Source organism: Hemiscyllium ocellatum, chromosome 4, assembly GCF_020745735.1.
Source record: "Hemiscyllium ocellatum isolate sHemOce1 chromosome 4, sHemOce1.pat.X.cur, whole genome shotgun sequence".
Taxonomy (NCBI): Eukaryota; Metazoa; Chordata; class Chondrichthyes; order Orectolobiformes; family Hemiscylliidae; genus Hemiscyllium; species Hemiscyllium ocellatum.
The window spans coordinates 44,686,425-44,698,007 of record NC_083404.1 but is presented as its reverse complement, the minus strand read 5'-3'; positions in this window follow the sequence as shown (position 1 = coordinate 44,698,007).

Sequence of the window (11,583 nt, the reverse complement as noted above, 5' to 3'; positions counted from 1 at the left end):
ATAATGTGTGTAGAGGGAGGGAGGTGATTGTGTGTAAGGGCTTGTTTAATTTTTTAATTTGCCCATCATTGGGGTAATTGTGAACAACCTTTTGAACTTACCTTTCAAATGTTCCTTCATACAGATGATGGCTCGTGGCAGCTCTGAGCCAGCATTTGATGCCCATCTCTAAATGTCCTTACAAAATTGGTGGTGTTCTGCCATTTTGAGTTACTGCAGTATATTTGGTTTAGGTAGACCCACATACCATTAGGGAGGAGGTACCAGGATTTTGACCCAGTGACACTGAAGGAATAGTGATATATTTCCAAGTCAGGATGGTGAAATCTATACTTGTTTTAGAACCAAACAAGTCAGAAGTGACCTGTAAGGTGAAGACTCACAACCCAAACCAGTTTGGACTCCTGAACAGCAGTGGTGAAAATCAAAAGTGTTGGGAATGGGAATGGGATCAGGAATGTGAGAAACAGAACAAGCTCACCACTTTTAAAGGGATCATGAGTCATTCTACCTTAACAAACATCCAGTTCTGAGCCTCCAATCACTTCCCTTTAGTTACTGCATCCAGACCGTAGCACCTGCATTTGTAAAATTAAGTTCATCCCTAGTTCTTTTGCTAATTTACTTAAATCTGAAATAAAACAAAATGCTTTAAAACTCAGCACGTTTGGCAGTTTTTGTGGAAAGACAAACAAATTTTGTGTGGCTGGTCAAGGATCTTCCTTCATTGCTAAAATGTTGACTTGGATTTTCATGGGTTCCGGATTCAGAAGTTGCAGCCCATTTCTGACAGATTCGATTTCAGCAGGAGGGGAAAAGGGCTATCAATCTTGTAGATGAGGGAAGTGCAAACATAGCAGGGCCTTTGAAGTTTAATGCTGAGTTCAAATATTCCTCATTTTTTACTGTATCAAAGAACTTAACCCACAGTGTATGTTATGACATTTTAGAGTAGACATAAATGCACTTTGAGAATGGTTAAGGTCTGTGCAATTCTAATGTCATTTAAAATCCCAACTTGTAAATTTTTTTTACAAAGAAAGGCTGCCTGTGTCAGTGAGGTGAAAACAATGGTCTAGCGTTAACAATAGTTGTTTCTTGGCATAATGTTAAAGGCCACCATTATATTATTATTAATGTGTAGCAGCTTTCCATAACCTATCATTTTCTTAATAGAAGTTATAAATTCATAATTAGATTGACAACTCTGAAAGTTATTAAAGGATTAGTTATCTTTCATGCATGTTTATGACTACAGCTGTCTTTTTTTTACAGGGCATGAATGTTTACAGGAATTTAAATGTTTTGAATGGACTTGAATAGGAATGTGAATATATATTGCTAACTTATATACATACATATATGTAATATTCCTTATGAATGGGAGAGTTTAGTATTGTATGTGGGAAAGCCTTCAAAAGGCAGTTTTAACTTTATTTTATTTAACTGAACCTGGTTCCTTACGTTTGCCCATACTGAGAACATTGGCAAAGATGGTGCAAAGATGGTGTGTTGGCATGAGTTACTATTAAGTTGTCATGGCAGTTATAAGGAAGTAAAAAATGAGGTCTGCAGATGCTGGAGATCACAGCTGCAAATGTGTTGCTGGTCAAAGCACAGCAGGTTAGGCAGCATCTCAGGAATAGAGAATTCGACGTTTCGAGCACAAGCCCTTCATCAGGAATAAGAGAGAGAGCCAAGCAGGCTGAGATAAAAGGTAGGGAGGAGGGACTAGGGGGAGGGACGATGGAGGTGGGATAGGTGGAAGGAGGTCAAGGTGAGGGTGATAGGCCGGAGTGGGGTGGGGGCGGAGAGGTCAGGAAGAGGATTGCAGGTTAGGAGGGCGGTGCTGAGTTGAGGGAACCGACTGAGACAAGGTGGGGGGAGGGGAAATGAGGAAGCTGGGTTGGAATGTAGTTCGGAGTCCGTGTGGGATCAGTCGGTTCCTTAGGCAGGTGCTGAGGAAGGAGATGTGGCTGTGGTAAGGAAACATGGGAGTCAGACCTGGCTTGAACACACCCAAATGAAGAGGATGCTAACTTCCTGAGGCTCAACTCACACTCTTCAACTCAGATACAAGATACAGGCATTAATTCAGTCATTCCCCTCTCAGCAGATGCCACAAAACATGCTGAATATTTCCAGCATATACATTTTATATCAGAATTCCAACATCTGCAATATTTTGCTATTGTCTTAAATCTGTGTGTTTTGGTAACAACCCCTCCAGTCAACAGAAAGTGTGTGTTCCCATCTATTCTACAAAAATGCTTACCTTTGTTACATTATCACAACTCCTCCATAGTTTGTTCTTTGTAGCCTTTCTTGATCTGGTTTTCCAACACCTGAAGTGGACAGTAAACTCAGATTGAATGAGAATGGGTTAGCGATGCCAACTCTAATTGGATATTTTCCTGGTGATGTGAACAGATAACCTTCTGCCATCATCTATGCTCATGCCACATTTCCTAGTGGCCACCACACATACCCATAGTTACATTACATCATAAAGTCACAGAGATGTACAGCATGGAAACAGACCCTTCAGTCCAACCGGTCCATTCCGTCCAGATATCCCAACCCAATCTAGTCCCACCATATCCCTCCAGACACTTCCTATTCATATTCATCCAAATGCCTCTTAAATGTTGCAATTGCACCAGCCTTCAACACTTCCTCTGGCAGCTCATCCCAGACAGGTACCACCCTCTGCATGAAAATATTGCAGCTTAGATCTCTCTTACATCTTTCCCCTCTCACCCTAAACCTATACCCTCTAGTTCTGGACTCCTCCACCCCAGGGAAAAGACTTGCCAACAGTGGCGTAACCAATGTCCCGTACAGCCGCAACTCATGTAACCAATACTATGACCAATAAAAGAAAGTATACCAAACACCTTCTTCACTATCCAATCTACCTGCGACTCTACTTTCAAGGAGCTATGAACCTGCACTCCAAGGTTTCTTTGTTCAGCAACACACCCTAAGATTTTAACATTAAGTTATAAGTCCTGCTAAGATTTGCCTTCCCAAAATGCAGTAATCTGAATTAAACTCCATCTGCCACTTCTCGGCCGATTGGCCCATCTAATCAAGATCCTGTTGTAATGTGAGGTAACCTTCTTCACTGTCCACTGCACCTCCAATTTTGGTGTCATCTGCAAACTTACTAATTGTATCTCTCTTATGCTCGTATCCAAACCATTTATTTAAATGACAAAAAGTAGAGGACCCAGCACCAATCGTTGTGGCACTCCACTGGTCACAAGGCTCCAGTCTGAAAAACAACCCTCCACCACCACCCTCTGTCTTCTACCTTTGAGCCAGTTCTGTATCCAAATGGCTAGTTCTCCCTGTACTCCGTGAGTTCTAACCATAGGGAACCTTGTCGAATGCCTTACTGAAGTCCATATAGATCACATCTACCGCTCTGTCCTCATCAATCCTCTTTGTCACTTCTTCAAGAAACTCAAAACTTGTGAGACATGATTTCCCAAGCACAAAGTCATGTTGACTATCCCGAATCAGTCCTTACCTTTCCAAATACATGTACATTCTGTCCATCAGGATTCCCTCCAACAACTTGCCACCACCGAGGTCAGGCTCACTGGTCTATAGTTCCCTGGTTTGTCCTTACCACCCTTCTTAAACAGTGGCACGTTAGCCAACCTCCAGTCTTCTGGCACCTCAGCTGTGACTATTGATGATACAAATATCTCAGCAAGAGGCCCAGCAATCACTTCTCTAGCTTCCCACGGAGTTCTAGGGTACACCTGATCAGTTCCGGGGGATTTATCCACCTTTATGCGTTCAAGACATCCAGCATTTCCTCCTGTGTAACATGGACATTTTGCAAGTTGTCACCATCTATTTTCCTACTTTCTATATTTTCCATATTCTTTTCCACAATAAATACTGATGCAAAATACTCATTGAGTATCTCCCCCATTTTCCGCAGCTCCACATGAAGGCTGCCTTGCTGATCTTTGAGTGGCTCTATTCTCTCCCTGGTTACCCTTTTGTACCTAATGTATTTGTACCCATTGGATTCTCCTTAATTCTATTTGCTAAAGCTATCTCATGTTCCCTTTTTGCCCTCCTGATTTCCCTCTTAAGTATAATCCTACTGCCTTTATATTCTTCTAAGGATTCACTCGATCTATCCTATCTATACCTTACATATGTTTCCTTCTTCAAACCCTCAATTTCTTTAGTCATCCAGCATTCCCTATGCTTACCAGCCTTTCCTTTCACCCTAACAGGAATATACTTTCTCTGGATTCTCATTACCTCATTTCTGGCAGCTTCCCATTTTCCAGCCCTCCCTTTACCTGCGAACATCTGCCCCCAGTCAGTTTTTGAAAGTTCTTGCTTAATACCATCAAAATTGTCCTTTCTCCAATTTAGAACTTTAGATCTGGTCTATCCTTTTCCATCACTATTTTAAATCTAATAGAATTATAGTCGCTGGTCCCAAAGTGCTCTCCCACTGACACCTCAGTCACCTGCCCTGCCTTATTTCCCAACAGTAGGTCAAGCTTTGCACCTTCTCTAGTAGGTACATCCACATACTGAATCAGAAAATTGTCTTGTACATACTTAACAAATTCCTCTCCATCTAAACCCTTAACACTTTGGTAGTCCCAGTCTATGTTTAGAAAGTTAAAGTCCCAGACCATAACCACCCTGTTATTCTTACAGATAGCTGAGATCTCCTTACAAGTTTGCTTCTCAATTTCCCTCTGACTATTAGGGGGTCTATAATACAATCCCAATAAGGTGATCATCCCTTTCTTATTTCTGAGTTCCACCCAAATAACTTCCTGGGATGTATTTCCGGGAATATCCTCCCTCAGCACAGCTGTAATGCTATCCCTTATCAAAAACGCCACTCCCCCTCCTCTCTTGCCTCCTTTTCTAGCCTTCCTGTAGCATTTGTATCCTGGAACATTAAGCAGCCAGTCCTGCCCATCCCTGAGCCATGTTTCTGCAATTGCTATGATATCCCAGTCCCATGTTCCTAACCATGCCCTGAGTTCATCTGCTTTCCCTGTTAGGCCCCTTTCATTGAAATAAATGCAGTTTAATTTATTAGTCCTACCTTGTCCCTGCCTGCCCTGACTGTTTGACTCACTTCTGTTCTCAACTGTACAGTCTCAAATTGACCTCTTTCCTCCCTATCTCCTTGGTCTCCCCCCCCAACCTTACTTGTTTAAACCCTCCTGAGCAGCTCTAGCAAATCTCCCTGCCAGTATATTAGTCTCCTTCCAATTTAGGTGCAATCTATCCTTCTTGTACAGGTCACTTCTACTCCAAAAAAGATTCCAATGATCCAAAAATGTGGATCTTTCTCCCATACACCAGCTCCTCAATCATGCATTCATCTGCTCTATCCTCCTATTCCTGCCCTCACTAGCTTATAGCACTGGGAGTAATCCAAATATTACTACTCTCAAGGACCTCTTTTTTAAATTCCTGCCTAACTCTCCGTAATCTTCCCTCAGAATCTCAACCTTTCCCCTTCCTATGTCTTTGGTTCCAATGTGGACAATGACCTCTTGCTGGCCCCTCTCCCCCTTGAGAACATTCTGCACACTCTCTGAGATCTCCTTGATCCTAGCACCAGGGAAGCAACACATCATTCTGATTTTTCACTGCTGGCCACAGAAACATCTGTCTGTACCTCAACCTAGGGAGTCCCCTAACACAATTGAGCTCTTGAAGCCAGACGTACCCCCTCATTGCATTACAGTCAGTCTTAATATCAGAAACTTGGCTGTTTGTGCTACATTTCCCTGAGAATCCATCATCATCTTGGCATTCCAAGTGTAATACAAAGAGACTTGTCCTGACCTGATTGACAGTAGCAAATTATTCAGTCAAATAGCCTCTTTTCCAACATCCAAAATATTTTAAACTCATAAATAAAAATATTGGAAGAGTAGTTTTTGTTCAAAACATTATAGCTTTTTGAAAGCTCCTAATGATTGTTCTCTCGAGATTAGCTTTCAATGTCTGGAAACCTGAGGGCAAGCCTAGAGAGTTGGTAATATTAAACTAAGCTAATTTCTCATGGTCGAACATTCTGAGATTAGATTACTTTAGATTAGATTAGATTACTTACAGTGTGGAAACAGGCCCTTCGGCCCAACAAGTCCACACCGACCCGCCGAAGCGCAACCCACCCATACCCCTGCATATACCCCTTACCTAACACTACGGGCAATTTAGCATGGTCAATTCACCTGAATTGCACATTTTTGGAATGTGGGAGGAAACCGGAGCACCCGGAGGAAACCCACGCAGACACAGGGAGAACGTGCAAACGTGCAAACTCCACACAGTCAGTCGCCTGAGTCGGGAATTGAACCCGGGTCTCTGGCACTGAACATGTCCTGCCATTGAGACTGGGCATGGATCTACGCAACAAATCCCTGATGCCAGGGTTTCCAGACATGGGTCAATAAATTGAGGTTTTAACATTGGAGAGAGTACCTTTAGAGTTTTCCGGTTGAAGTGATTTGTTATGATTAATATTGCAGTTTGTAATGTGCAGATTGCTTGGTGCCTTAATGATGATATAATGGACACACATTAAAACTATCCTTGCTCATTAAGAAAAGAATTGGGATTTGTGGCACTGATGTGTGACATTTTGTATTTCCATGTTCTTTTTCTTGAATATCTAAGCCCAAACAAGTTGGTCAATTTCATTTGGACGTAATGAAATGTTTTGACGTTCCCAGGAGTACAAGGGTTAATTACATTTGGACTAAGAAACAGTGATTAACAGCTTTAAATTACATGCATCAGTGGCTTGAGTGACAGCCTTTTTAATAATCACTCACCACCAATGGTCAGTGGGACAATTTTAAAATGGTACAAATAAAAAAAGTGAACATCTGAACTGGAATACTATTGCACACCCTTATCTGAAACAGAATAGGACATATTTCACAGAGGCACTTTAAAATTTGTAATCTCTGTTGAACATAGGCAACATGTATGTAACTTATATCTTTCCCTTCTGTGAGTGCAATAGATTATGCATCATTTACTTATGGAAGTTCTTATTGAAATGGTTGACATCAGCATTTTTGTAAATCACAAAACCATTTTCCCATATCCCCTCATTTTCTTTAGATATAGAGGGCAGCCCTATATGCTAGAATTGTCCAGCCAAGCAGTAAAAGTAATGAAGGTCAGGTCATAAGGTTACATTTTGGAAAGGGACCATCTGGTTTCCAGACCAATTGAGAATCACAGGGACGAGCTGACTTCTGCTGGACAGGAAGAGGGTGATTTGGCCAAGTCAGAGATGAGAGGAGCTAACTAGTTGTGCTGGTGAAGCAGTCCAAGGTTGGATTGATGGTGTTCGAACACGTGTTTAATTGTGAACTCAAGGTGGTGTGTAGTTAATGAGATCAAAGCAGGTTCACCCATTTGTCAATGATATTAGGCCTTGCTGGGATTAATATATTCATCTGATGTTGCTCTTTGTTACAAATGTTTAATTAATTTAATAAGGGGGGTGTAATATTACTTTAGTGATCCAGAATGTGAGTTATCAGAGGATTAACTTTTGAAAAGTGTTAACCTGTCTATACTTTCACACAAGTTTTCACTTGACATAGCGATAGTTTGTATTTATATAGGATCTTTAGCATAGTTATACATCTCAAGGTGCTTCATGGCAACACCACCATAGAAAGTTTTATACAACAAAAGAATTGGAATTCATGTCCAAAGCTTCAAAGAGATAAGTTTTAATTAGTATCATAAAGGAGGAGAAACAGAAGTTTGGGGAAAAAGTGCAGAGCTTAGGGCCTTGACAGTTGAAGTGTAGTCATTAATGGAGGAGGGGTAAACATTAAGGATGTTCAAGAGGTCAGAATTGGAGGACTACAAAGACCTCAGAGGGTAGAGGGTGAGAGGAGAATTAGAGTTAGAGAGGGGCAAGACTATGGAAAAATTTGAAAATTAACATGCTGTCAGATGGTGAGTTGTTATAGGTCTGCAAGTAAAAGGTAAAGTCACCCTTATCTTACCAAACCATAGGACTGCTCTCTCATTAGAGGTAATGATAAATGGTGATGGCTTAACTGGAGGGACACTATGCCTTGGTGAGGGGAGAGATTGAGAAGGAGAATGTTTCATGGTAACTTCTGCCAATGTGGCAATTGAGCCCACACTGCTGGTAACACTCTGCATTGTAAACTAGGTGTCCAGTCAACTGAGCTAACTGACTCCCTAAACAGGAAAGAAGGCTGATTAGGATGCAGCCCAGCATAGTTTGGGACATGCTCAAGTTTTTAACATGTAGAATTTGAGATATTCACTGGTATGTGTTGGAATAGTCAAGTCTAAAGATAACAAGTGTTAAAAATAAAAGGTATTGTGTACGAAGCTTCAGAATCAAAATGAAATGAGAGATTTCTTTTTACACAGAGCATTGTTCTCACCTGCAATATATCAACTGAAAGGGTGATGGAAGCAGATTTTGTGGTAACCTCCAAAGAGATTTGAATAAATACCTCAAAGGAATAAAACTGCATGACTATGGCAAAGAACTGACGAGTTCTCCACTGTAGCTGGGTCAAAATCCTGGAACTCACTTCCGATACTGTGGGTATATCTACATTCAAGGATTGCAGCAGTTCAAGAAGGCAGTTCACGGCTACCATCTTCCGGGCAAGTAGAGAAAGGGCAATAAATACTGAAAGTAAAGAGAGTTCTGATGGTCCCACCACAATGGTTTGAATGGTATCCTCTAGAGTCAGAGGATTCTAAAATGCTGCTTTTTTGCTTTTTAAAAATTTGCAAAAAGAATAGATGAAAGCAGGAAATATTGCTTGTAATAAGAAACTGACAAAATCAACTACGGTCTTTTAATTCTTTTAAAAGTGAAAATGGGAACAATAATGGAATTTTTATCCCCAGTGTGCAATACATTTTGAAATAGTAGCTGGTCCCCACCTCCCAGACATCAAACGTATCTCGAGATGACACAATGAGCGAGCTTATTACATTCAAATAAAATTGAAGGAGATTGATCTTGAATGTACTGATACTTGGTATTAAAGATGTATCTACCACCCGTTACAGGGACCAGTGCAAACTCCACACATCATTAAAATAAAAGTGACAGGAGTCATTTGAGCATGTTTGCGGCATCAGAGACAGCCTACAACCACACCATTTAGGAGTTTGACTTGACATTTCAAAGAACTGCATGGGATATTCTGACATTTATCCACTCACTGGCTTCAAGGCACAAAGAACAATTCACAATGACTTAAATATCATTACAGAGTTTATTTAGCCTGTTGTAGCAAAAAAGATCCATAACGGTAGTAACATCTTTATGAAACATAAAAAGAGCCATTTTTTGATTTTTATCAGAGTTGTGCTTGGAAAATCTAAATATATATTTTTATCATACAAATGATTTTTTTCTTTTGTTTTTTTTCGTAAATAAGTGCACCAGTTGTTAAACGCATCCACCTTCTACACGCATCACCACCTTCAGAGAAGTGCAGTCCAAGTTGGCTTGAAAATTAAAGAAAAGGGGAGGTGCCCTCACAACTCCAGAGAAAAGTTTAAAGTGGGTCTAAGGTGGAACCTTACAAAGCAGTCATTAAGCCGAAGAAGCAAGGATACACCGGTCAATTGCAACTATTGATTTAACAAATGGAAGGAAATGCAGGAAAAAAGCTTTTCCACACAAAGTTTTACCTCCAATTTTAACCGTCATTTATCTAAACTTTTTTTTAAAGATTTGGAGGTCAAAAGGGCTTCTCTGGCACAAAAATGACTTCGTATAACAGAAAACAGTAAAGTGTATAACTATCAATGAGAGAACCATAAAGTCTAGGAACAAAATAATGAAGAATCCCAGTAAACACAGATAATCTACAATCAATGTTTTAAGTTATCACATCTGAATATATTACACATATGTATATATATTTACATATGTACAGTCTTCCCAGAAAGGTGGCAGTGCAACACTAAATTTTTTTGACTTTAAAAAAAATCAAGGAAACACATATTGTACCTCAATTTATGTACAACAGACACTGCTATGTTCTGTTCTTGTCAGTATCTGGAATGCAAATATACAACATGCCGTCATAGAAAAAAAATGGGACTCACTGCCACACATAAAGCCTTAAAATGAAAGCAGATCAACACAAACCCAAGAAAACATATCTGTCAAGCAGTGAAGTTTAGTCCCAGAGCAAGTTACTGATATCCACCCCCACCCCCACCAAAAAAATGGAGCAGCTAATTGGGTTTCTCACTGAGAGGACACTACTGCAAATGTATCAGAAATTGCAGATAATGCATGGCATGGTTAATCATCCTACAACACAGTTGACCTTGGAAATAAATTTCACATTATTACTTTTCATTTCGTAGTCTGCTTGCAGGGTGTGTCAGGACTGCTACAAATAGCTATTAAACTTGGCTTTAACATGTTAAATTCTTCCAATCCCAATTCTGACATTCCAATAATATGAACTTTTTAATGTGAACCAGTTGGTTTTAATATCAAAGCGATATTAGTCATGTCAAAGAGCAGACACATGACTGATTCCACTCTCCCGGCCACAACTGTTATCACATGCATAACATTGGGATTGCTAGATGCCTGGAATTCAGGGGCAGAAAAACTACTTTTCTCTTTAAGTCATCTGATTAAACAGACAAATAATGAAATGAGTTTACACTTGTGTAAAAACCATTGACTCGAAAGAAAAATGAGTCAGGCTAACAATTTTGATTCAATTACAATGATGTACAGAGAGCATTTTAATTGACATCTTCCCCTTCCCTTATGACTCCTGCCAGTTGGTACTATTATTGCTGCCTGCATATCCTAGCTAAAGCCTTGATGGATAGACGTATGCAGGCACACAAAAGAACCTATTTGGACTGGTGTGTCAGCTCATCTTTATCAAGTGTTGTACAGGTATATTTTGCTGCCATGCTTCATTACCCCAGAATGGTACGCCTGAAATGTTTGACGGTTCTGCCGTCTTCCCTTTCTGCTAAAAGCCTGTGTACATTGTTAGGGAGCCTTCCTTTGTGAGTTATGAAGTTATGTCGACCAATTGCTATTACATTCAGCAAGAGGATGAATCGACACCTTGGAGGGAAACTATAGATGTTATTTCCCCAGTTTAGCTCCAGGCAGGTGAGCAGTGTTAATGAGGTACCCCTTACCTTAATGTTGACAGAAAATTGTCGTTGCTCCAATACAGCCGCATATTGGCTGGAACTTATGCAGAATCATTACCCTGGAGTTTGAACACACACATACACACACACTTTTCTTTTTCGTTTATTGGTATTCAGTTTGATATGATGACCCAGAGTTACCCTGGACCAGCCATCAAGTGTCCACCTGGCCCAACTTACTTTTGGATGCTCAATTGCAACATAATTCAGGTTGGCATTAATAATTCCACATTCAGAGCATTCACTAACAATTTCTTAAATCCCCAGAATATAGGATAAATGAGGCACTCATTTTAATATCCATGTTGTCTTATCGGCACATTTTAACATAACTTTCCG